Raw genomic sequence first — 24,527 nt, forward strand, 5'->3', positions numbered from 1 at the left:
CTCAGAGAATAAGTCATTTTTTAATGTATCCATGAATATTTGGGTTCATGAACTAGAGTGCTGTGGCTGTAATGGACAAATTAACTTCTTTGGGTGTTTTAATGAGTGCTTGAACTTTTTTGACCAGCCATTTTATTTCTGTATTCTTTTGTTACTCAAATTTTGTACTAAATTTTGCTCTATGTAGGAACTTCCCTGATAGCTCAGTTGTTAAAGAATCCACCTGCAATGCAGGAGACCCTGGTTCAGTTCCTGGGTCGGGAATATCCTCTGGAGAAGGGATAGCCTGTCCACTCCAGTATTCTTGAGCTTCCCTTGTAGCTCAGCTGGTAAAGAATCCGCCTGCAATGTGGGAGACCTGGGTTTGATCCCTGGGTTGAGAAGATCCCTTGGAGAAGGGAACAGCTACCTGCTCCAGTATTCAGGCCTGTAGAATTCCATGGACTGTATAGTCCACGGGGTCACCAAGAGTCGGACACGACTGAGCAACTTTCACTTGCTTTATGTAACAACAGTATGCAGTTTGGGTTAGCATGAGCTTTTAAAAATTAACTATTAATTCCTCTCTTATGTTACTAGGTGAAATGCTTACATATTTTAAAATATCTTTTAAATGCAGCTCCACCTTAAGGAGTATAAAATGAAGAAAAAGATGGTAACTGCCTATATTAGGCACAGTAGTTGGGTTTAAATACAGTATCGTGTATTTTCTAGTTGATTCACTTTCTTTGGAAATGGTGTTTAAAGTTTCTTGTCTCAGGGTGAATATTGAATGGATTCTATGTGCCAGTCCCTGAATTTGTGAATGTTTTGAGTATTTAGTAATATTACCACTAATGTACTGGTCACTTTTTGTGTTTTTATATTTAGCCCTTGAAGTAACTTTGTGGGAGTTGTTGATATTGAACTTTTTGTTTAATTTTCATTTTGTAAAGGAAGAGATTAAGTCTTAGAGAGATTAAGAAACTTGGCTAATGTTCGGCAGACAGTGGACCTGGGACCGAAAGCCTGGGTTCCCTGAAGCCCTGCCGCCTTATTATCTTTCTGGTTTTCCATGCCAATCGACTGTACTCTCCTAGACCTCAAATAAGGGAGCCTCTCCATGAGGGCAGAAGCTATGCACATTTACCACTCGACACACAGTGCCCTTGGCAAGCATTTGTTGAAAAAAAGAATCAATTATTAATAATTCCGTTTAAGAACTTTGTCAGAACAGTTTTTTAAATTCAGAATTGAGATGTAGTCCCAGTACTTCCTAGTAAAAGCAGAATATCAGTGAAGTCCTAGATTTAAGTCTCATCTCAGATGAAACCAGAAATAACATGTATATCCCTAAATTTAGACATTATATATGGATTAACTGAAAACTCAGTACTAGAAGAAATTTGGAAAGTCTGTCCTAAATAGAACTGGGTTTGTCAATCCAATTTACACATTACGAATGCTTCAGTTCCCTGGTGGCTCAGACAGTAAAGCGTCTGCCCTACAAGGCCAGAGACCCGGGTTCGAACCCTGGGTCAGGAAGATCTCCTGGAGGAGGAAATGGGAACCCACTCTAGTATTCTTGTCTGGAGAATCCCATGGATAGAGGAGCCTGGCGGGCTACAGTCCACAGGGTCGCAAAGAGTCGGACTCGACTGAGCGAATTCATTCATTCATTCATTCATTTGTCTGCAAAGACTAATTGTGCAGTAACAGTTTCTGCTATCTACAGGATTACTCACTAGCAAAGCATTTTACACAGTTAAGTCTATTGAAATAATCTTTAGGGTAAACTATAAATTTTGTAGACATGATGTGATTTTTTTGTGATTAGAAATTTCTCAGCAAATTATACTTTGTAGTAAAACATTTTAAAAAGTCTATGTATTTATTAAGAAATGGATTAAATTTGTTATATATTTAAATCTGATGTAACACAAATAGGTTCCAGCTGAGCAGAGTGCCATGGTGCATACCTTACAGTAGAGTAAAGTCATATTTATGGTTGAAATAGAGGGAAACTAAAGAGTTCTTTAAGGAGCAAGATTTAATATGCTACTTAAGTGGTATGAATTTATCTAATGTTTACAGCTTTGAGACTAATTATGTAAATCTTTCCTAGAATGTGATGTGTTTTGAAACCTGAAAATTTATGACTGATTAGAAGTTTGCTTCAGATTTTTATGGTTTCTGAATTATGAATTAGTTATATATGAAGAAATAACCTGATAAAAGTAATAAAATAGTTTAAATCTTTTTCATCCTAATTAAAAAAAATTTATATATTTTTCTTTAAAAAAAATCAATATTTTCAATTTTCAATATTCTCAATATTTTCAGTATTTCAATTTTCAATATTTTTAAAAATTATTTTTAGTATGCAGATAATTGCTTTACAGGGCTGCGTTAGTTTCTGCCGTACATCAGTGTGAATCAGCCATGGGTATACATATGTGTTCCCCCTGTCTTGAACCTCCCTCCCGCTTCCCAACCCATCCCACCCCTCTGGGTTGTCACAGAGTGCTGGGCTGAGCTCCCTGCATTATACAGCACCTTTCTATTAGCTGTCTGTTTACATGTGATAAATGTATGCATTTCAGTACTGCTCTCTCAATTCTCTCAGCCTCTCCTGCTCACTCCCCACCCCCTGCCGCTGTGTATATGAATCTGTTCTCTGAGTTTCTGTTCATCCCAAGTAATTTTTCAAAGTAATTGCATCTGAACCTCACTGCAGTTCAGTGAGAAATCCTTTCCTGTGCTTAAGACTGTGCTAACGTGGGGGGTGTATGTCCCCTTTTAGCCTCTTTGTTCTGATGAAATAGTGTTGTGGAGTAGTATAGTAGAGAATGGCTTTTCATGTATACATAAAATACAAGTAAAAGTTTCATGAAGCAATTTTCTGTTCTATACTATTATGTTGAATAAATATTGATCTTGATTCCCTCAGTAAATTAATTTCTCATTGGTATTTGATAAGCTCTGCTGTGGAGTGTATTACAGTTTTAGTGAATTAACAACTTAAAAATGTATAATAAAGTTTCAAAGGCCTAGGATGGAACTTTCATAATTGATGAATTTTCCTGGTATTTTCTTTTCTACTCATAAGCATAGCAATTAAACTGTTTATTCTACAGATCAAGTTAAAAAGTTTTAGGAATATTTTCCTGTTAGTAAAAACTGACAAATGTTTTAGAATGGTATACATGTATTTTATTGATAATATCTTTAAAAATATATTTTCATCATAACTACTATAATTTTAGTTGACTTTAGCAAATACCATATGAATGTGTTTCTTAAAAAAATTATTTTTAATTAGAGGATAATTGCTTTACAATATTATGTTAGTTTCTGCCATACATCAACATGTACATATGTCCCCTCAGTCTTGAACCTGCCTCCCACCCTGTCCCACGCCTCTGGGCTGTCTGTGAAACACCGAGTTTGGGCTCCTTACATGATACATCAGCCTCCGCCGGCTGGCTGTCTCACACACGGTAGGGTATGTGTTCCCATCTTCTCTCTGAAGTCCTCACACCTGCCCCTTCCCCTGCTGTGTCCACAAGTCTGTTCTCCGTGTCTGCCTCCATTGCTGCCCTGCGACTAGGGTCATCAGTACCATCTCTCTAGATTCCATATATATGTGTTAATCTGTGACATCTGTTTTTCTCTTTCTGACTTGCTTCACTCTGTATAATTGGCTCTCGGTTCATCCACCTCATTCGAACTGACTCCAGCCTGGTGGCTGAGCACTATTCCAGGTGTGTCTGTGCCTCCGCCTGTTCTGCATTCATCTGCTGGTGGGCATCTGGGTTGCTCTCATGTCCTGGCTGTTGTAAACAGTGCTGCAGTGAACACTGGGGTACATGTGTCTCTCTCAGTTATGGTTTCCTCAGGGTATGTGCCCAGTAGTGGGACTGTTGGGTCATATGGTAGTTTTATTCCTAGTGTTTTAAGGAATCTCCGTACTCTTCTCCATCAGTTTGCATTCCCACCAACAATGCAAGAGCACACACCCTCTTTAGTATTTATGTTTGTAGATTTTCTGATGATGGCCATTCTGACCTGTGTGAGGTGATACCTCATTGTAGTTTTGATTCACAGTTCTCTAATACTGAGTGATGTTGAGCATCTTTTCATGTGTTTATTAGCCATCCGTATGTCTTTGAATAACGTCTGTTTAGGTTTTTTGCCCACTTTTTGATTGGGTTGTTTGTTTTTCCCAGTGCTGCCTGAGCTGCTTGTAAATTTTGGAGATTAACCCTTTGTCAGTTGTTTAATTTGCTGTTATTTTCTCCCATCCTGAGGGTTATTTTTTTAACTTGTCTATAGTTTCCTTTGCTTTGTAAAAGCTTTTAAGTTTAATTAGATCCTACTTGTTTATTTTTGTTTTTATTTCTATAAATAGGAGGTGGGTCATAGAGGATCTTGCTGTGGTTTATGTCAAGCAGTATACTGCCTATGTTTTCCTCTAAGAGCTTATAGTTTCTGAACTTATATTTAAGCCTTTCATCCATTTTGAGTTTGTTTTTGTGTATAGTGTTAGGAGTTGTTCTCGTTTCATTTTTTTATATGCTGTGTCCAGTTTTCCCAGCCCTACTTATTGAAGAGGGTGTCTTTTCTCCTTTGTATATTCTTGCATTATATATTCTTACTGTATTCTCCATTGTATATTCCTCCTTTGTCAAAGGTAAGGTGCCCGTGGGGGTGTAGCTTATCTCCGGGCTTTCTGTCTTGTCACATTGCTCTTCGTGTCTGTTTTTGTGACAGTGCTGCACTGTCTAGATGACTGTATCTTTGAGGTATAGTTGAAGTCGTGCTGTGTGGTCAGTCGTGTCCAGCTCTGTGTGACCCCATGGACTGTAGCCTGCCATGGCCCTCTGTCCATGGAGTTTTCTAGGCAGGAGTGCTGGAGTGGATTGCCATTTCCTTTTCTAGGAGATCTTCCGGACCCAGAGATCAAACCTGCGTCTCTTGCATCTCCTGCATTGGCAGGCAAGGTTCTTTACCACTGAGCCACGTGGGAAGCCAGGAAGATTAATTCCTCCAGCTCCTGTTTTCTTTCTCAAGATTGTTTTGGCTATTAGGGGCCTTTTGTGTTCTATACAAATTGTGAAATTATTTTTTTTCTGGTTCTGTGAAAAAATACCATTGGTAGTTTGATAGGGATTGCCTTGAATCTGTAGATTGCTTTGGGCACTATAGTCATTTTCACAATATTGGTTTTTCCGATCCAAGTAACTGTGTATCTCTCCATCTGTTTGAATGTATTTTTTGACTTAAGTTTATAAAAGCAGTGATGTAAATCATTTTAGTTTGGAGTTGTAATGGGTCTAAAATTTAATATATTAAGTATTGCATTCACCTCACAATATTTCTTAAACTTTTGGTGAAATACCTGATAAGCTTTTTTTTGCCGTATTCTCTGTTCTTTGTGAAATACCACCTTGAAATCCTGATATTCTTATTTCTATTAAAATTATCATTGCCATATTTCTATTATTTATATGTATCTTGTAAAACTAAAATCACATATTTAGGGGGGAAAAGAGCTATTTAATTAAGAATAGTAGGCCGTGTATGTTTTTCTAGTATTTTACTCCCATCTAGCACGTCACAGCAAACAAACAGGAGACAGCAGAGTAGTGAAAGTATTCAAAGAAATCTAAGAAATTGTATCCGTTAAGTTAATATTTTATGTGACTGCTCGTATTTGATTACAACAGTTTAACCCCTCAATCTAGTTAATGGATCTCTGTAGAAATTCTGGAGATAGTCACTGAAGGCATCTCCTAGATTAAAATGTACAAGATAATAGATGTTGTGTTGGTAAATTTGGGTCTTGCTCTATTACGGGTTTTTAGGCCTTTAAAAATGAATATGTAAAGTAAGATCAGCAGAATGATGGAGTGGACAGCTCCCAAACCCCATTCCTCCACAGAAACGTTTGAAAACAAACAGAAATCATCACAACCAACTTTGCCAGAATTCAGAAAAACAGTGTTTGACAGCAGAGTGAACGCTGGCAGGGAAAGGCAGTTTAAAGACAGCGACAAAGCTCTGCGACGCTTTGCTTGTCTGCGCCTCCTCCCTTCCCCGGCTTGGCAGCAGCACCGAAGAAATAGCCTGAGCTCCCAGTGTATGTCCCTGGTTCCACAGGGAGCAGAGCAGACTTTATTCACAGTCCACTGTGTGTGTGTGTTCTGACCCGCTTGGGAGCTTCTTAAAGGACTCATGTATGATGCTCATGTTTGTTTCACCTAATTCAAAATACATTCAGGGTGGGTATGGTAAGCAAATACAAAAATCTGCAGTCGTTGGGACAGAAGATTATGGCTGAATCATGCACTGGATCACACAAGGCCTGAGAGGAAAAAGCCAAGGAGAGAATTTCTTTGGAAAATTAGGATAATCAGCTTTCTTTATGGTCCAGCTCTCACATCCATACATGACTTCTGGAAAAAACATAGCTTTGACTATATGGACCTTTGTTGGCAAAGTGATATCTCTGCTTTGTAATAAGCTGTCTAGGTCTGTCATAGCTTTCCTTGCAAGGAGCAGGCATCTTTTAATTTCATGACTGCAGAACTTACTTTGATTATAATTGGATTAAGTTCTCTAATTAAAGGGCAAAGATTGGCAGAATAAAAAAAAAATCAACCATGCATATAAAGTCCAAAAAACATCCCTTTTAGATATTGACACAATGAGGTTGAAAGTTAACAAAAATGGAAAGAATTATTCCACTCGAACTCTAGTAACCAAGGAAGCTGTAGTGCTCCTCAACTTATGGTGTTTTGCCTGAATAATTTTTTGACTTTATGATGGTGTTCAATAGGCGCTGCACTTCAGATTTTGAACTTTCGTCTTTTCCTGGGATACGACACTAAGGTTTCTGGGCGGTGCCAGTGGGCTGAGGCTCCCAGTCAGGCACACAGTCATGAGGGTGGACAGCTGTCACAACGACAGCCACTCTGTACCCGTACTGCGGTTCTCTCTCTCACTTTTGGTGAAATTATACAAGGTGCTCAACACTTTGTTATAAAGTAGGCTTCATGTGAGGGGGTTTTGCCCAACTATAGGCTTTGTTATAAAGTAGGCTTCATGTGAGGGGGTTTTGCCCACCTATAGGCTGATATAAGTCTTCTGAGCCTGTTTATGGTAGGCTAGGCTCTCCTGTGGTGTTCAGTTGATTAGTGTATTAGTGCATTTTTGACTTAGGATATTTTCAACTTACAGGTTTTTCAGGAATTAAGTCTATTGTAAATTGAGGATCTGTATTATTATGAAAAAAAATTTTAAGTAAAAAGGTTATAGGAAGCAATGAAGGTCATTACAGATTGATAAAAATGTCAATTCATCAGAAAGATACATCAGTTACAAGCATATGACCCAAACAACACAGCTCCTAAATATATAAAGGAAAAATGCTCCTAAATATATAAAGACTTTAAGGGAGGAAAAGACAGTTTCACGTTAATAGTTGGAGATGTTAATACCCTGCTTTCAGTAATGGAGAGAACAACCAGAAAAAGATCAGCAGTAAACCAGAGGGCTTGCACAGTGCTGTGAACCAGTCACAGCATGTATCTGCTGACGGATGCAGACAGTGGACTGCACTTAGCAGCGAAAGAGTGTGCGTGAAATAGTCTCAAAGTTAGACCGTATCTCCAGTCACAAACAACTGTTAATAAGTTTGGCAAGATTGAAGCCATACAAGAATCTTTTTTGACCATAGTGACGTGAATTTAAGAATCAATAACAGAAAGAAAACTGAAAAATACACAAATGTCTGTAAGGTAAATAATATTCTCCTATACAACCAATGGGACAATGAAGAAATCAACAAGGGAAATTGGAAAATATATTGAATGAAAATGAAAATATAATATACCAAAATTATGGCAACAAAAATAGTGTTCAGAGAGATTTATATTGTAAAAGTTTATGTTTACAAAAGAAGAAAAATCTGAAATAAGTAACTTAACTGCACACCTGGAGAACTTAATTGGACACTTGGCATGGTTGCTCAGTTGCTGAGTTGCGTCCAGCCCTTTACCACCCCATGGACTCCCACTGAGCTCCTCTGTCCAACCTGGGAAGGATACTGAAGTGCGTAATTTAATACCTGGAGGAACTTGCAAAAGAAGACCAAACTAAATCCAAAGCTAACAGAAGGAAAGAAATGATGATCAGAGCACAGAAAAATGAACTAGAGAGCAGAAAAGTTATAGAGAAAATCAATGAAACCAAAACCGGTATCTTTGAAAATACCAGCAAAAATGACAAACCTTTAACTAGATTGACTAAGTAAAAAAGAAGACTCAACTTACTAAATGGGAAATTTAAGAGCAGACATTACCACTAACTATAGAAATAAAAAGGATTATATAAGAAAATTATGAACAACTATATACAACAAAAACTGAATAGCCTAGATGAAATGGTTAAACTCCTAGAAATGTACAAGCTACAACACTGATGCAGAGATAAGCAGAAAATCTGAATGCAGATTTGTAACAAGTAAGGAGTTTTAATCAGAAGTAAAAATCCTTTCAACAAAGCGAAGTCTGGAATCAGATGACTTCCCTGTTAAATTTGGTCTAACAGGTAAGGAAGAAATAATACCAATCTGTCTCTCAAACTCTTTCAAAATATTTAAAATAAAGCAACACTTGGTAGTTTCTGTGAGGCCAGCATTACCCTGATTCTAAAGCCAGGCAAAGACACTGCAAGAAAAGACAACTATAGACTAATATGTTTAATGGCTATAGATGCAGAAATCTTCAACAAAATACAGCAAACAGCATTCAACAGCATGTTAAAAGGATTATATACTATGACCGAGCATAATTTATCCCATGAATGGGAGGGTGACTCAACATACAAAAATCAGTCAGTGTAATGCACTGCGTTACCAGAATGAAGGAAGAAGCACCCATATAATCATCTTAATTGGCACAGAAAATGCATTTGGTAAACACACAATGAAATAGGAATAGAAAGGTACTTTCTCAACATGATAAAGGTGATATGTGACTGAAGTGCAGCTGATATACTCAATGGTGAATAGCTAAACAGTTTTCCCCTAAGATCAGGAACAGAAACAGTGTTGCATGTGCTGTGGAAGAATTTGGTGGTTCATCAAAAGATTAAATGTAGAACTATCATCAGGCACTCAGTCAGTCCAGTCGCTCAGTCGTGTCTGACTCTTTGCGACCCCATGAATCGCAGCATGCCAGGCCTCCCTGTCCATCACCAGCTCCCGGAATTCACTCAGACTCACGTCCATCGAGTCAGTGATGCCATCCAGCCATCTCATCCTCTGTCATCCCCTTCTCCTCCTGCCCCCAATCCCTCCCAGCATCAGAGTCTTTCCCAATGAGTCAACTCTTCGCATGAGATGGCCAAAGTACTGGAGTTTCAGCTTTAGCATCATTCCTTCCAAAGAACACCCATGGCTGATCTCCTTTAGAATGGACTGGTTGGATCTCCTTGCAGTCCAAGGGACCCTCAAGAGTCTTCTCCAACACCACAGCTCAAAAGCATCAATTCTTCAGTGCTTAGCTTTCTTCACAATCCAACTCTGACATCGATACATGACCACAGGAAAAACCATAGCCTTGACTAGACGGACCTTTGTTGGCAAAGTAATGTCTCTGCTTTTCAATATGCTATCTAGGTTGGTCATATGACCCAGTAATTCTTCCCTAAATACATAGTGACTGGAATAGATCCTTGTTTACTTGTTTTCATTTATCATTATTCATAATAGACAGAGGGTAGGAACAACCCAAGTGTCCATTGAGGTGAATGAGTGAATGAAATGTATGTATGTGTGATGAAATACTATTAGGCCTTACGCTGCTGCTGCTAAGTCACTCCAGTCGTGTCTGACTCTGTGCGACCCCATAGATGGCAGCCCACCAGGCTCCCCCGTCCCTGGGATTCTCCAGGTAAGAACACTGGAGTGGGTTGCCATTTCCTTCTCCAATGCATGAAAGTGGAAAGTGAAAGTGAAGTCACTCAGTTGTGTCCGACCCTTAGTGACCCCATGGACTGCAGCCTTCCAGGCTCCTCCGTCCATGGGATTTTCCAGGCAAGAGTACTGGAGTAGGGTGCCATTGCCTTCTAATGGGATGAAATGCTGTACCTGTTACTGTATGAGTGAACTTTGAAAACACATGCCAAGTTAAATAGACTGGACACAAAGAACAAATACTGTAAGATTCTACTTATATAAATTACCTGTTTAGTCACTTCAGTCATGTCTGACTGTGTGACCCTATGTAGCCTGCCAGGCTCCTCTGTCCTTGGGATTCTCCAGGCCAGAGTACTGAAGTGGATTGCCATGCCCTCCTCCATGGGATCTTCCCAACCCAGGGATCGAACCTGGGTCTCCTGGGTCTCCTGCTTTGCAGGCAGATTCTTTACTGCTGAGCCAACAGGGAAGCCCTATAAATTACCTCCTAGAGGCAAATACATAGAGACAGATGCAGGTAGAGTGTTTCATGGGGTAGGGGAAGTGGAGAATGGGTGCTCAGTTGGCTTCAGTCGTGTCCAACTCTGTGACCCTGTGGACTGTGGCCTGCCAGGCTCCTCTGTCCATGGGATTCTCCAGGCAAGGATACTAGAGTGGGCTGCCATGCCCTCCTCCAGGGGATCTTCCTGACCCAGGGGTCAAACTTGCATCTAGTGCATGACAGGTGGATTCTTTACCACTGAGCTGCTGGGGCAGCCCAGGGAATGGGTACTTGTTGCTTAATGGGTAGGCAGTTTCTGTCTGAGGGGATGAGAAAGTTTTGGGAATAGTGGGGATGGCTGCACAACACCATGGAAATAATGCCACTGAATTGTGTGCCTAAACGTGGTTAAAGGAGCGACTTTATGTTACATACATTTTACCACAATAAAGGAAAGAGAAATGCTGAATTTCTATGAGATAAAGGAAACTCTCAGTCTCATCTAATCTAACTCTACATGCTCTAGTGATAGTCAGTTAAATGAAGAGCAGGTATGTAACCTCTGTGTTGCTGTTCAGTGACTCAGTTGTGTCCAACTCTTTGTGACCCCATGGACTGTGGCACTCCAGGCCTCCCTGTCCTTTACCATCTCCCGGGGTTTACTCCGAATCATGTCCAGTGAGTCGGTGATGCCATCCAGCCATCTCATCCTCTGTCGCTCCCTTCTCTTGCCCTCAGTCTTTCCAGCATCAGGGTCTTTTCCAGTGCGTGGGCTCTTTGCATCGGTGGCCAGCATATTGGAGCTTCAGCTTCAGCATCAGTCCTTCCAATGAATATTCAGGATCGATTTATCTTAGGATTCACAAGTTTGATATCCTGGTAGTCTAAGGGCCTCTCAAGAATCTTCTCCAGGACCACAGTTCCAAAGCATCAGTTCTTCGGTGCTCTGCCATGTGTCAGCCACTGTTCATACATTCTGACTGTATATTCATACATTTAATTTCTCTCTTGATTTACTGCCACTCTGTGAGATTGGTATTATTTCATTTTTATAGATGAGTAAGTTGTTACAGAGAGACTATTAGTAATTTATCTGAGATAAAGTAGTAAGTGATAGGGCTGGCATTCATATCCAGAGGTGCCTTGAGTTCATACTCAACCCATTTAGCTCATTTCCTTCCCTCTGCACATGGCATCCTTGTATGCCTGCTTAATCGTGTCTGACTCTTTGTGACCTCACGGACTGTGGCCTGCCAGACTCCTCTCTCCATGAGTTTTCCAGGCAAGAATACTGGAATGGATTGCCATCTCCTTCTCCAGGGGATCTCCCCGACCCAGGAATGGTACCTGTGTCTCCTGCATTGGCAGGTGGATTCTTTACCAACCGGTGCCACCTGGGAAGCCAAACACTCATTTTTTGTCCCTGTAATGATGATTGTTACTTACAGTGAGGGTGAGAAAATAGAGATCTCGAGAAGCATTCTTTATCAAAATGTTTTATAGTTAAGTAGTTTTAAGAGTGTTTTAAGCATTCTGTCTCTAAATTAGCATCACAGTTGACAATGGGAAGTAAATGTATTTTGGGTGCTTTCTATGTGACAGGCATTGTATTTTGTGCTTTCATATTTTGTTATCCACTTTAAGCTTCACAGTAGCCCTGAAGTATTTCAGGATGAAAAATTGAATCTTTTGAAAGTTAAATAACTTACCCATGTTCACATAGTTGGGAAGTTATGGAGCCAATATTCTCTTTCTGTTTTGCTTGATTTCTGAATCTTGGCATGTGAGACCATATATAGGATTTTAAGCTGGGATGTACAATTCAATGACTATAGAAAATATTTTCCATCTGTAACTGGGAGTATTGAGGCTTCATATAATTCAGGAAGCCCTCTTCATGGGAATTTATAGTACTTTTGAAAATTTTTCTTCTCATAAATCCTAGTGAATAGTGTTCTAATAGCTTCCTTCTTTACCCATTGATAGTAATTATAATGTATAAGATGTTTACTTAGTACTTTCATATGCTCTTCAGTGTGCCAATGCGCATTTCTAATTGTGTTACTCCACAACCCAGTGAGGTACAGGTATGCATTGTTAAAATTCAGTGTAAGTCTTCTCACCTAACGGGCCTGAGAATGGGAGTTGGTCAGTTAACTGAAATTCAGTTAAATGATAGAATCACAAAATCAATATGTATGATAAACATTTAAATTAAAAGTGCTATATAATTGTAGATTCATTTAGTGAATCTTTTGATATAGAGTCAAGGCCTTTTCCTTGAATTAGAGATAGAGTTTTACTTTGTTTTACTTATATAGATTTACCCACGGCTCAGTGGTAAAGAATTTGCCTGCAATGCTGGGGACACAGGTTTGATTCCTGGGTCGGGAAGATCCCCTGGAGGAGGAAATGGCAGCCCACTCCAGTATTCTTGCCTGGAGAATCTCATGGACGGAGGAGGCTGGTGGGCTGCAGTCCATCGGGTTGCAAAGAGTCAGACGTGACTGAGTGTGTGATGGATGGATAGATTTTATTTGAAGTATAACAGTTATGTGGCGCTGCTGACTTGTAGTTTTTAGTAAGAATTGAAGTGGTACAGGAATATGGGTGCAGCTTCTTTGAGGTTGTGATTTTCCCAGTATTTTTTAATTTTATAGTGTCTTACTGAAAACTAATGTATTGTCATGTTTTCATGGCTTGTTCTCATTGAATGTAGAACATTCAACCTACTTTTTATAGCATGAGCTTTCTTTTTCTTTCTCATTTAAGTCAGTTTATTCAATATATACTGTAATTATGTTAAAATAATTATAATTAGAAAAAACAGGTTTGGAAAGAAACATCACTTCCTGTTGACATTATTTTTTTTAATCTCAAGTTTTACTAGCATTTGTTTTTTCAATGTGGTGGTGGGGTTTTTTTTACTGTGGTAGATGCTTCATAATATTTACTATTTTAGCAAGTTTTTCATTTTAACAACTTTTAAGTGTGCAATTCAGTGGCATTACGTACGTTCACTACATTGTGTAACCATCATGGACTCTATTCTGATTTCTAATTTGTATACTTTCAGGACCTATTCTGGCTACCTCATGTAAGTGGACTCATACACTTCTAACTCTTCTGTGTCTGGCTTATAACTTGCATAATGTTTTCACTGTTTGTAAAGTCAAACAATATAAATCTAGGAAAAAGATTCAAACTTGAGTCCTTAAAGTGGGTCAGATGAGTGGCAGTTTGAAAAATTTGCTTTGCTTTCTGTGATATCTCATTGTTTGTGTTCCTCTACTACCAATGATGAAACTACTGAATCAAATTATGAAATTGTTATTTTTATGATTTCGCAAACATGAATATGTAGTGTAGTTGGGCGAAGTTACTATGAGATGTGGATTGGGTGTTTTTCGCTGCTTTCTTTTGTCTGTGTGTAATAGTGACAGTGGTGAGAGAGCAGTAATGGAAAGAAGGAACAAATTCCCTCTTCTGCTGAAAGCATGCCTCGTGTTTTAAGAATATGTTTTCGCTACTGGTTTTGACCCCTTCCTGTGACCTTGGAAACCTGATCACACTTCATCCCAGTGCAGTCTGTGTTGTGGTTTCAGTTATCTCGATTCTTTGTTGAATTATACTCTTCCTAAGGCGTTTGTTTTATTAAAAAAGTGACCCAGTAACAGCAAATAGCTCGTTAAAACATATTCTCTTTCGTAAATTCTTAAGGGTAGTGTGCAAAATTTTAGTTAAATTTTGAGATTCAGGGAAAATCATCTCCAAGTATTTTAGAGAAAATTTTGAAAAGTACCTTTGGAGTTCTAAGGGCTTCCCTGGTGCTCAGAAGGTAAAGAATCTGCCTGCAATTCAGGAGACCTGGGTTTGATCCCTGAGTTGAAAAGACTCCCCCCTGGAGAAAGTAATGGCTTCCCACTCCAGTATTCCTGTCTGGAGAATTCTGTGAACAGAGGAGCCTAGTGGGCTACATCCATGGGATCACAGAGTTGGACATGACTGAGTGACTAACAACCCAAGGTTCTTGAGCAAAATTGTGAATAATCTTAAATGACTATAATAAAGAGGAAAAGAATAAGTCAAGGATAATCCTGTTTATATTGATTTAGTCTGTTTATAGTTCTAACTGCTGTCATGTGCTAAAGTGAACTATGGATGAATAGGTGGCTTCATTTAAGTGCCAACATCCTCTGTATTAAATGCTTTCCTTCAGAGCTGACTGATGGGTGCTCTTGACACATGAGAGTTGGAGGAGTTTCTATGACTGCTCATTCGACTTGCACCTTTCCTAGGGAACCAGATACTGGACTTGAATTGATAGAGATTCATAGCCTCCTAAATGACATACTGGGGTTCTGTGTCTTTGGTACCTAAGACCATTTACTTGGTGAAGAATGAGAATTCAGATTGTGCCTGGCATGTCAGATGCAAACAGCACTGAAGGGCAGGCTGGGTGTGAATGTGTGTGTGTATGTTTACTTCTGGGCTCCTTGTTCTGTCCGTTGATCTGTGTCTGCTTTTGTGCCAGTATCATACTGTTTTGATTACTGTAGCTTTGTAGTATAGTTTGAAATCAAGTGTGTGATGCTTCCAGCTTTTTTCTCTTTTCTAAGGATTGTTTTGATTATTTGAAGTCTTCTGTGGTTTCATATAAATTTTATGATTATTTGTTTTAGTTCTGTGAAAAATACCATTGGTATCGCACTGAATACGTAGACTACTTTGGTTAGTTTAGTCATTTTAACAATATTCTTCTAGTCCACGTGAATGGTTTATCTGTCCATTTATTTGTGTCATCTTCAGTTTCTTTCATCATTGTTTTATAGTTTTCAGAGTACAGATCTTTTACCTTCTTGATTAAATTTATTTCTGGAACTTTAGAACATTTATTTGGGGTTACAGTGACTAGTACAGATAGACACCAACACGGGTGCGGTCTTTCCTGGTATGTTTAGTGAGGCTGTCTAAAATAGAAATCAGTTTCTTCAGTGAGACTAAATGATGGTGATTGTCCCTTGAAACGCTCTTCCCTAGTAACTTATTAGGGTCCCGTGCTGCTAATATCAGCTGAGACCATTACAGTGGTTCTTATGTATGTATGCTGCCCATGTGGCTGTTTGCTCTATGGAAAGTCACAGTCACTTGTTTATAGATAAAGCCATCAGAGCTACTTGCTAAGGTCAAAACACCATGTAATTGGTTTAAACATCTCTTCCAGATTGCAGCAGTATTCAGTTCAGTTCAGTCGCTCAGTCATGTCTGATTCTTTGCGACCCCCCCCCCCCATCAACTGCAGCACACCAGGCCTCCCTGCCGGGGTCCAGCCCCAGTGGATCCAGGGTGATTCAAAGGTGGGGACGGAGTCGGCGTCCTGGAAAAAACTTATTTAATTACAGATATAGAGGGAGATTAGAAACAGATAGTGTAGTAGGAGAATTAGTGGAGAAAAGAGGCTGAATAACTGGTTTACATGGTATATCAATCACCACCTACGTAGGCCACAGGCGTCTTTCCATTCTCCCAAAGGAGAGGAGGCACTGAGGCCTCCCCGGTCCGATCTCAGAAACCCAGGCAGAATTAGCAGGCTTGGTGAGTACCCACATTTCAGATGGGAATTCAGCCAGGAAAACGGGGAGCGAGAAAGAAACGACACGGGGGAATCAGTCTTTCCAGAAACTGATCCGATTTCTTTATTTTTCAGGTTTGTTTATATACCTTTTCGTTATACATAGGGATGAATACAGAGTCACGCGGGGGTCAGCAGACCTGACCCTTGTCACAATCAGGTGCTTCATATAAAATTATACAAAGGTCTTATGAGTTTCATCATCTTTTAGCCATGAGGTCTGCTGACATTTTATGGCCCTTTCTGATACTGGTCAGTTCACCAGAAAACTTATTTTTCCAGGGGTGATTTTTTCTTAAATTAGGCGCCACCCTCCAAATAAAGTTGCATTCCTATAGGGTGAGGGTGTAGTGAGTTACAATCAAGAAAGGAATTTACTTAACCTAAGGTTTAACATGATTAATCTTAAAGGTTAATACTTATTTCTCCTATATGCTAGTTATATTCATTATAAGGACAGGAATATGGAGATTTAGCAGCAAGTATTGACTCAACAAATGTAAACCCTTCACCAATGTTCCCCTTAAGATCTGTTTTGTCTTAAGATAGTGATAAAGTTACATAGCATAGTGATTTATAGTGATTTATAACAAAGTACAGTGATCTATAACAAAAGAGAAGATTCATTAACTCAAAAAGTCTAGTATTGCTAACATCAAAAAACTACTATATTTCCTTTTCTATATTCCAAATACATTGATTAATATATTCCCAGGTGCCTAAGGATATGGAGGCCTCATGGCAATCATTGACTCATCAATGAAAAAAGCCCTATGCTAATACTCCAAACTCTCTGTGCTGTTTATGGCTGAGAGGCTGTCACACAAGCTGGTCTGTCAGCAGAGAGGTTTGACCTGAGACATCCTTGTCACACCCAGGGCAGGGAATTAGCAGTAATTATTGGCAGGACAAATGAAAAAACCCTTCACCAATATAATTCCTAATCAACCTACTAATACTGTACTAATAATCTTCTAACTTCTCAAAAGAGTCTGTATTTAGAAAGTTTTAAAACATCCTGTGCCTCTCACAGTTGGGAGGCTGTAAACAATCACATGCGGCCGGACGAGCCTGATCAGGCAGGCCAGAGAACCTCCAGAGTTCGTAAGTTGAAACACTCTTGTCACGCCCAGGAATTTTTATTAACTGGAGCTGCAAGTTAACTCCTTCTCTGAGAGAAATGGTTATGGGGAAGAGCTCCCCGTAAAGTACTCTGGTTTTGGGGGTAGATGCTCGGGAACAGGGGGTTTCCTGAGGCTTGATCACGCCTTTGTGTATGCCAAGCTTCCTTCCTCATGGCCTTTGCCATGGGCGGAGTTCCTCACGCTGGCTCCCAACACCTCCCTGTCCATCACCAACTCCCGGAGTTTACCCACACTCATGTCCATCGCATCGGTGATGCCATCCAGCCATCTCATCCTCTGTCATCCCCTTCTCCTCCTGCCCCTAATCCCTCCCAGCATCAGGGTCTTTTCCAATGAGTTAGTTCTTCGCATCAGGTGGCCAAAGTATTGGAGTTTCAGCTTCACCATCAGTCCTTCCAATGAATATTCAGGACTGATTTCCTTTAGGATGGACTGGTTGGATCTCCTTGCAGTCCAAGGGACTCTCAAGAGTCTTCTCCAGCACCACAGTTCAAAAGCATCAATTTTTCGGCACTCAGCTTTCTTCACAGTCCAACTCTCACATCCATACATAACTACTAGAAAAACCATAGCTTTGACTAGATGGACCTTTGCAGCAGTATAACTTACCTATTTTAACATGAGACTCTACCAAGCTGTCCACAGACATTGATGTCTAAGAGTCTTGTAGATACCTGTTACTCCTTTTATCCAGATTCTGTTCAGATTTCTGTTCTAATCCTGACTGGTGCACTAAGTGTTGAGGTCTCTTTATTGCTCAGTATCTGAATAAATTGACAAATAAGACGTTGGAATAGTGGCAGAGGGAAAACACCAGCTTTAATACACAGAAAGGCTAGATTGGGAATGTTGCTTACTAATAGAGTTGAATACATCTGTTAATGCAAATGCTATAGTTTGGTCAGTGGGCGCAGTCATCATTCACTAGGCTGAATCAGCAGTGTCCTGCAAATGTAGAAGGAGATTGCTCCTTGTGGGCAGTTTATTCTCAAGGAGCAAAAGAACAGAGATGAACTGAACATATTCAGCTTATTAATGTAAGCTAATTCATAATCCTTGTAGAGACCAGGAGTTAGACCAGAGTTCACAGGAAGGACGCAATAGTAGAGAAGCATTTCCTGTCTGTTTCTGTGTGTGTTTTCTTGATTTATTCATTTTAGAACATCTGTGCTGTTTCCTTGCTATGGAAAGATGAGGATTTAGCTCACTTATCCTTTTCTGTTTCCTATCCCTTCATAGTATCAACATAGTTCTAATTTTGATTAAATAAGTATTCAGTATTTACATTTTATAATTGTGTAAATACCTTTGGTCCTCATTTACTTTACTAGTTTTTATATCTTAACAGTGATGGAGCCCACAGCTTCCCCCTTCCTGTTTTAGTATCTATATATAGATACTTAGTTAAATTTGTTTTCTTAGAGCAGACAACAGTCTGGACTTCTTGAATGTGTACTTTTGCATTAATGGTCATCTTAGTGTCTTACCTTCCCTGTTATTCTTAATGTTCTCTTCTTCTCGCTGTTCTGTGAGATGTTCTGTTGCCTAGATGTCATGCCTTCTTTCTCAGGATGTAGTCTCATGTTTTATAGGGCACAGACTGTGATCTCTTCCTGTATGGGATGTACGAATATATGGGATGTAAGTCTTTTTTGAGAATTTGCATGTGTGGAAATGTCTCTTTTCTACCTCTCACACTTAATAGAATCGTATATTTGAAATAATTTTCCTTCAGTATTTAATGGCGTTGCTCTGTTGCTTTCTTTCAGTGTTCTCATTAAGAAGTTTGATGCTATTTTCATCTTTAGTCCTCTGTATGAAATCTGCTTCTTCCTAGCAGTCTGTGGAATACTTTTATACCCACAGCTATGAAACTTTATGATGGTTTGCCTTGGCATAGAGCTACTTTTGTCGTTTGTGGTTGGACGTACGGGTGAGTCCTTTTGGTCTGGAAGTCAATATCCTCTCATCCTGGAACATTTTATGGAGTTATTTCTTTTAATTCCTCCATTTTCACTGTGAAAACAGTCATCCTCCCATTTTCAGAAGTGTGCTTTTGCTCTCATCTGTCCATGGCCTACCCCCATCAGAGGACGCTGTGGTGCAGGGCCCTCAGTGAACTGCACTCTTTCCCTGCTGTCTGAGAGGGGCAGGGGCGGGCTCTGCAGTGGTGGGGGGTGCTCTGAGGGGCTGGCAGCTTCTTCAGTGGACGTCTCAGGAGCCCTGGCGCCCTCCACACCAGCCCTGCCCTCGCCTCTGCACGCGTGAGCTTGTTGGGTGTTTTGGTCGTCAGTTAAGATATTACTGCTCTGCTTTCTTCAGTTACTGACTTGCAGTTCGGCTTTCTCTGGTCTGAGTAACGTGCCAGTGTATGTTTGTTCTAGAAATATATGTGCCTTTTTAATGCATTGTGAGATTTGGGAGCACATCTAACGAACATGATGAAAACTGATGACAAAAAACGCTGTCACTGAATCTGCGACAGCGGTGATGTTACATGAGATTATTTTTGCTTCCTGTTGTTTACAGAGTTATGCGTACTGCTAAACTACTGGGATTGTCTGTTAGTAAGTGAAGGAGAGGTTAAAGTTCATTAGAGAATAGCAAGTAAATAAAAATGTACCTTTTTTTTTCCCCTTATGCATTTACCTGGAATCCTTGATTTCCACCTGTGGACCCAATTTAGAACTGCTGAATTAAATAGAACATGGTAGTATATGGGACCATAATCATGGATCCCTTTATTTGTCCATTTTTCAAAAAGACTTCTTTACAGTGAAAAACTCTGATCAACCTTTTCAGTCATTCAACAAATATTTACTAAGTATCAGCTGACTGTTAGACACAGGCACCATGGTTACATTAGTGAAATCTCTGTCTTCATGGAGTTTATATTTCCAGTGGAAATATATTTGGTTATTGTGTTACCTAGATTGAAATAACATGCCTTGTGTATATCACCATTCCTAGAAAAATAGTTGAAATTGTGTATCTTTCTTACTTTATTTGAAACAAAACTTGAAAGTTTTTGTTTACAAATGATTTATTTGCAAAAAGATGTGAGAAGATTGGTAAAAAAGAGAAAAAAACCCCAATACCCATTATTGTACCGATCAGAAATAACTACTGTAAACACTTGGGTGTATATTTCATCTCCTTTCTATAAATATGTGTATATTTAAATATGTATATGTATACAGAAATATTCATAATTAGTGGAATTATATTATAAAACATGTACAGTTTACATTTTATTTGTCAAGTGTTTACTTCAATTTTGTTGTTGTTGTTGTTCAGTTGCTCAGTCGTGTCCGACTCTTTGCAACCGAATGGACTGCAGCACGCCCGGCTTCCCTGTCTTTCACCATCTCCCGGAGCTTGCTCAAGCTCACGTCCATTGAGTCGGTGATGCCATCCAGCCATCTCATCCTCTGTCATCCCCTTCTCCTGCCTTCAATCTTTCCCAGCACCATGGTCTTTCCCAGTGAGTCAGCTTTTCACATCAGATGGCCAGAGTATTAGGGCTTCAGCTTCAGCATCAGTCCTTCCAATGATGAATAGTCAGAGTTGATTTCCTTTTGGACTGACTGACTAATACTTGCAGTCCAAAGGACTCTCAAGAAACTTCTCCAACACCACAGTTCAAAAGCATCAATTATTCAACGCTCAGCCTTTTTATGGTCCAGTTCTCACATCCGTACATGTCTACTGGAAAAACCATAGCTTTGACTCTATGGACCGTTGTCAGCATAATAATGTCTTTGTTTTTTAATATGTTGTCTGGGTTTGTCATAGCTTTTCTTCCAAGGAGTAAGTGTCTTTTAATTTCATGGCTGCAGTTATCATCTGCAGTGATTTTGGATCCCCCCAGAATAAAGTCTTCCACTGTTTCACCATCTGTTTGCCATGAAGTGATGGGATGGGATGCCATAATCTTAGTTTTTTGAATGTTGAGTTCTAAGCCAGCTTTTTCACTCTCCTTTTTCACCTTCATCAAGATGCTCTTTAGTTCCTCTTCGCTTTCTGCCATAAGGGTGATATCGTCTGCATACCTGAAGGTATTGATATTTCTCCTGGCGATCTTGATTCCAGCCTGTGCTGCATGCTGCCTGGCCTTTCTCATGATGTGCTCTGCATAGAAGTTAAATAAGCAGGGTGACAATATACAGCCTTGACGTACTCCTTTTCCGATTTGGAACCAGTCTGTTGTGCCATGTCTGTTTCTAACTGTTGCTTCTTGACCTGCTTATAGGTTTCTCAGGAGGCAGGTCAGGTGATCTGGTATTCCACTCTGTTTAAGACTTTTCCAGTTTGTTGTGATCCACAAAGTCATAGGCTTTCAGTTCAGTCGCTCAGTCACATCCGACTCTGCGACCCCAGGGACTGCAGACTCCAGGCTTCCCTGTCCATCACCAACTCCCAAAGCTTGCTCAAACTCATGTCCATCTAGTTGGCGATGCCATTCAACCATTTCATCCTCTGTCATCCCCTTCTCCTGCCTTCAATCTTTCCCAGCATCAGGGTCTTTTCCACTGAATCATTTCTTCCCATCAGATAGGCAGAGTATTGGAGCTTCCTTCAGCTTCAGCATCAGTCCTTTCAATGAATATTCAGGACTGATTTCCTTTTGGATTCATTGGTAGAAATTACTAGTCAGTCAGTGTAGAACTGCCTGAAGTCAAAGGCTTTAGTGTAGTCAATGAAGCAGAAGGAGCTGTTTTTCTGGAATTCGCTTGCTTTTTTTATGATCCAACGGATGTTGGCAGTTTGATCTCTGGTTCCTCTGCCTTGTTGAAATAGCTTGTACATCTGGCAGTTCTCGGTTCAAATACTATTGAAGCCTAGCTTGACGGATTTTGAGCATTACTTTGCTGGCATGCAATATGAGTGCAATAGGGTGGTACTTTGAGCATTCTTTGGCATTGCCTTTCTTTGGGATTGAAAGGGAAACTGACCTTTTCTAGTCCTGTGGCATCTGCTGATTCTTCCAAATTTGCTGGCATATTTGGAAAAGTGCAGCACTTTCACAGCTTCATCTTTTAGGATTTCAAATAGCTTAGCTGGAATTCTATCACCTTCACTAGCTTTGTTTGTCCTGATGCTTCCTAAGGCCCACTTGACTTCACATTCCAGGATGTCTGGCTCTAGGTGGGTGATCACACCGTCGTGGATATCTAGGTCATTAAGATCTTTTTTGTGTAGTTCCGTGTATTCTGCTTCTATCCATACTGTTTCTGTCCTTTATTGTGCTCATCTTTGCATGGAATGTTCCCTTGGTATCTCTGATTTTCTTGAAGAGATCTCTAATCTTTCCCATTCTATTGTTTTCCTCTACTTCTTTGCCTTGATCACTAAGGAAGGCTTTCTTATCTCTCCTTGCTATTCTTTGGAACTCTGCATTCAAATGGGTATATCTTGCATTTTTTCCTTTGCCTTTCACTTCTCTTCTTTCATCAGCTATTTGTAAAGCCTCCTCAGACAACTGTTTTTTTTTTTTTTTTTTTTTTTTTTTGCCTTTCTGTTTTTTGGGGATGGTTTTGATCATCGCCTCTTGTACAGTGTCATGAACCTCCATCCATAGTTCTTCAGGTACTTTGTCTATCAGTTCTAATCCCTTGAATCTATTTCTCACTTCCACTGTGTAATCTGAAGGGATTTGATTTAGGTCATACCTGCACGGCCTAATGGTTTTCCCTTCTTTCTTCAATTTAAGTCTGAATTTGACAATAAGTTTATGATCTGAGCCACAGTCAGCTCCCGGTCTTGATTTTGCTGACTGTATAGAGCTTCTCCATCTTTGACTGCAAAGAATATAGTCAGGCTGATTTTGGTATTGACCATCTGGTGATGTCCATGTGTAGTCTTTTGTGTTTTTGGAAGAGGGTGTTTGCTATGACCAGTGCATTCTCTTGGCAAAACTCTTAGCCTTTGACCTACTTCGTTTTGTACTCTAAGACCAAATTTTCCTGTTACTCCAGGTATCTCTTGACTTCCTACTTTTGTATTCCAGTCCCCTATGATGAAAAGGACATCTTTTTTTTGTCATTACTTCTAGAAGTAACTAGACCTACTTCTGCTAGGTCTGCATAATAACTGTTCAACTTCAGTTTTTTTGGCACTAGTGGTTGGGGCATAGACTTCAATTAATGTGATATTGAATGATTTTCCTTGGAAATGAACCAAGATTATTTCAATTTAATGGTTATCTAATATTCAATTTTATGCAAACACCATAATTTGTAACTTTAAGTTATTTTCTCTGTTTTACTATTTAAAAATGTCTTGTGCTAATTTCTTGTAGCTAACTCTTACCAAACACCTTTAGTTAATTATTTCAATAATCTGTTATGAATAATTTTAAATACATGGAAAATTTGAAAGAATTTTAGAGTGGACACCTGAATACCCACTATGCAGTTTGTATAATTAACTTTTAGTGTGTTGACTTTACTGTACATCTAGTCAGTTATCCATTCTTCTTACATTTTTTGGTAAATATTTAGATGCTGAGTCATATAATTTTCAGGCAAATTTTATAAAATTAAAAAAATTTTCTAAATCCTCCATGATTTTTAGTAATAATTTATACACTTTGAACTCTTGTCAGCACTGGGTTTCTTGTTTTAATGTAACTTTTTAGATACTTTTTGATTTATAGATTTTTACTAAATTTTCTCATTTTATCTAAGATGACTTTCTTCATATATGATACTCATAAAACAATGTTTATTTATCGTTTGCTTTAATTATCTAATTTCTCCTCTAGATTTTGGAAAGGAATGTATGTAATTTGTTCTATATGGTGTTTAATGTTTTTTAAGGGGAACATTATATTTGTAACTTTTAAATGCACAATTGAGGAAAGTAATCAGGAAATCACTAGTCCCTTTTCTTTTAGTGTTTGTAATAAGTGTGTAAATAAGTGTAAACTGGAATATTGGCTCTAGCACATTCAGTCTTTTTTCTCTGTCACAGTGTCAATGGGCCGATGGAGAAAAAGGACACATTGAGGGCAGTCAGAGCTAGAAGTAGAATCTCATGAATTAAGCCCTCGTTCACTCACTCACTGTATCATGTTTCACTTCTTGGACTTTGGTTTTATCCCTTGGACCTCTATTCCTTTCAGTCTAACAGTATGACTGATAAAAAGACTTAAGAGTAATAAAGATACAAATTTGAAGTGTTAAGGAACCTAGGCCTCTTCGTGGATGGATAGTGTGAGGCAGTTGAAGCAAGGAAATGATTAGAAGGTCGCAGGGTTTACACAGCAGTGTTTTAAATGAGAGATTGCCTGCATTCTATTTT

General features: G+C 39.3%; 1 protein-coding gene across 1 annotated transcript in view; it reads left to right on the plus strand.

Moving 5' to 3' along the window:
- Positions 1-24,527, plus strand: part of FBXL17 (F-box and leucine rich repeat protein 17) — a 517,577-nt gene that overhangs the window by 20,757 nt on the left and 472,293 nt on the right. The window lies entirely within an intron of this gene.

The sequence above is a fragment of the Capra hircus genome, chromosome 7, assembly GCF_001704415.2.
Source record: "Capra hircus breed San Clemente chromosome 7, ASM170441v1, whole genome shotgun sequence".
Taxonomy (NCBI): Eukaryota; Metazoa; Chordata; class Mammalia; order Artiodactyla; family Bovidae; genus Capra; species Capra hircus.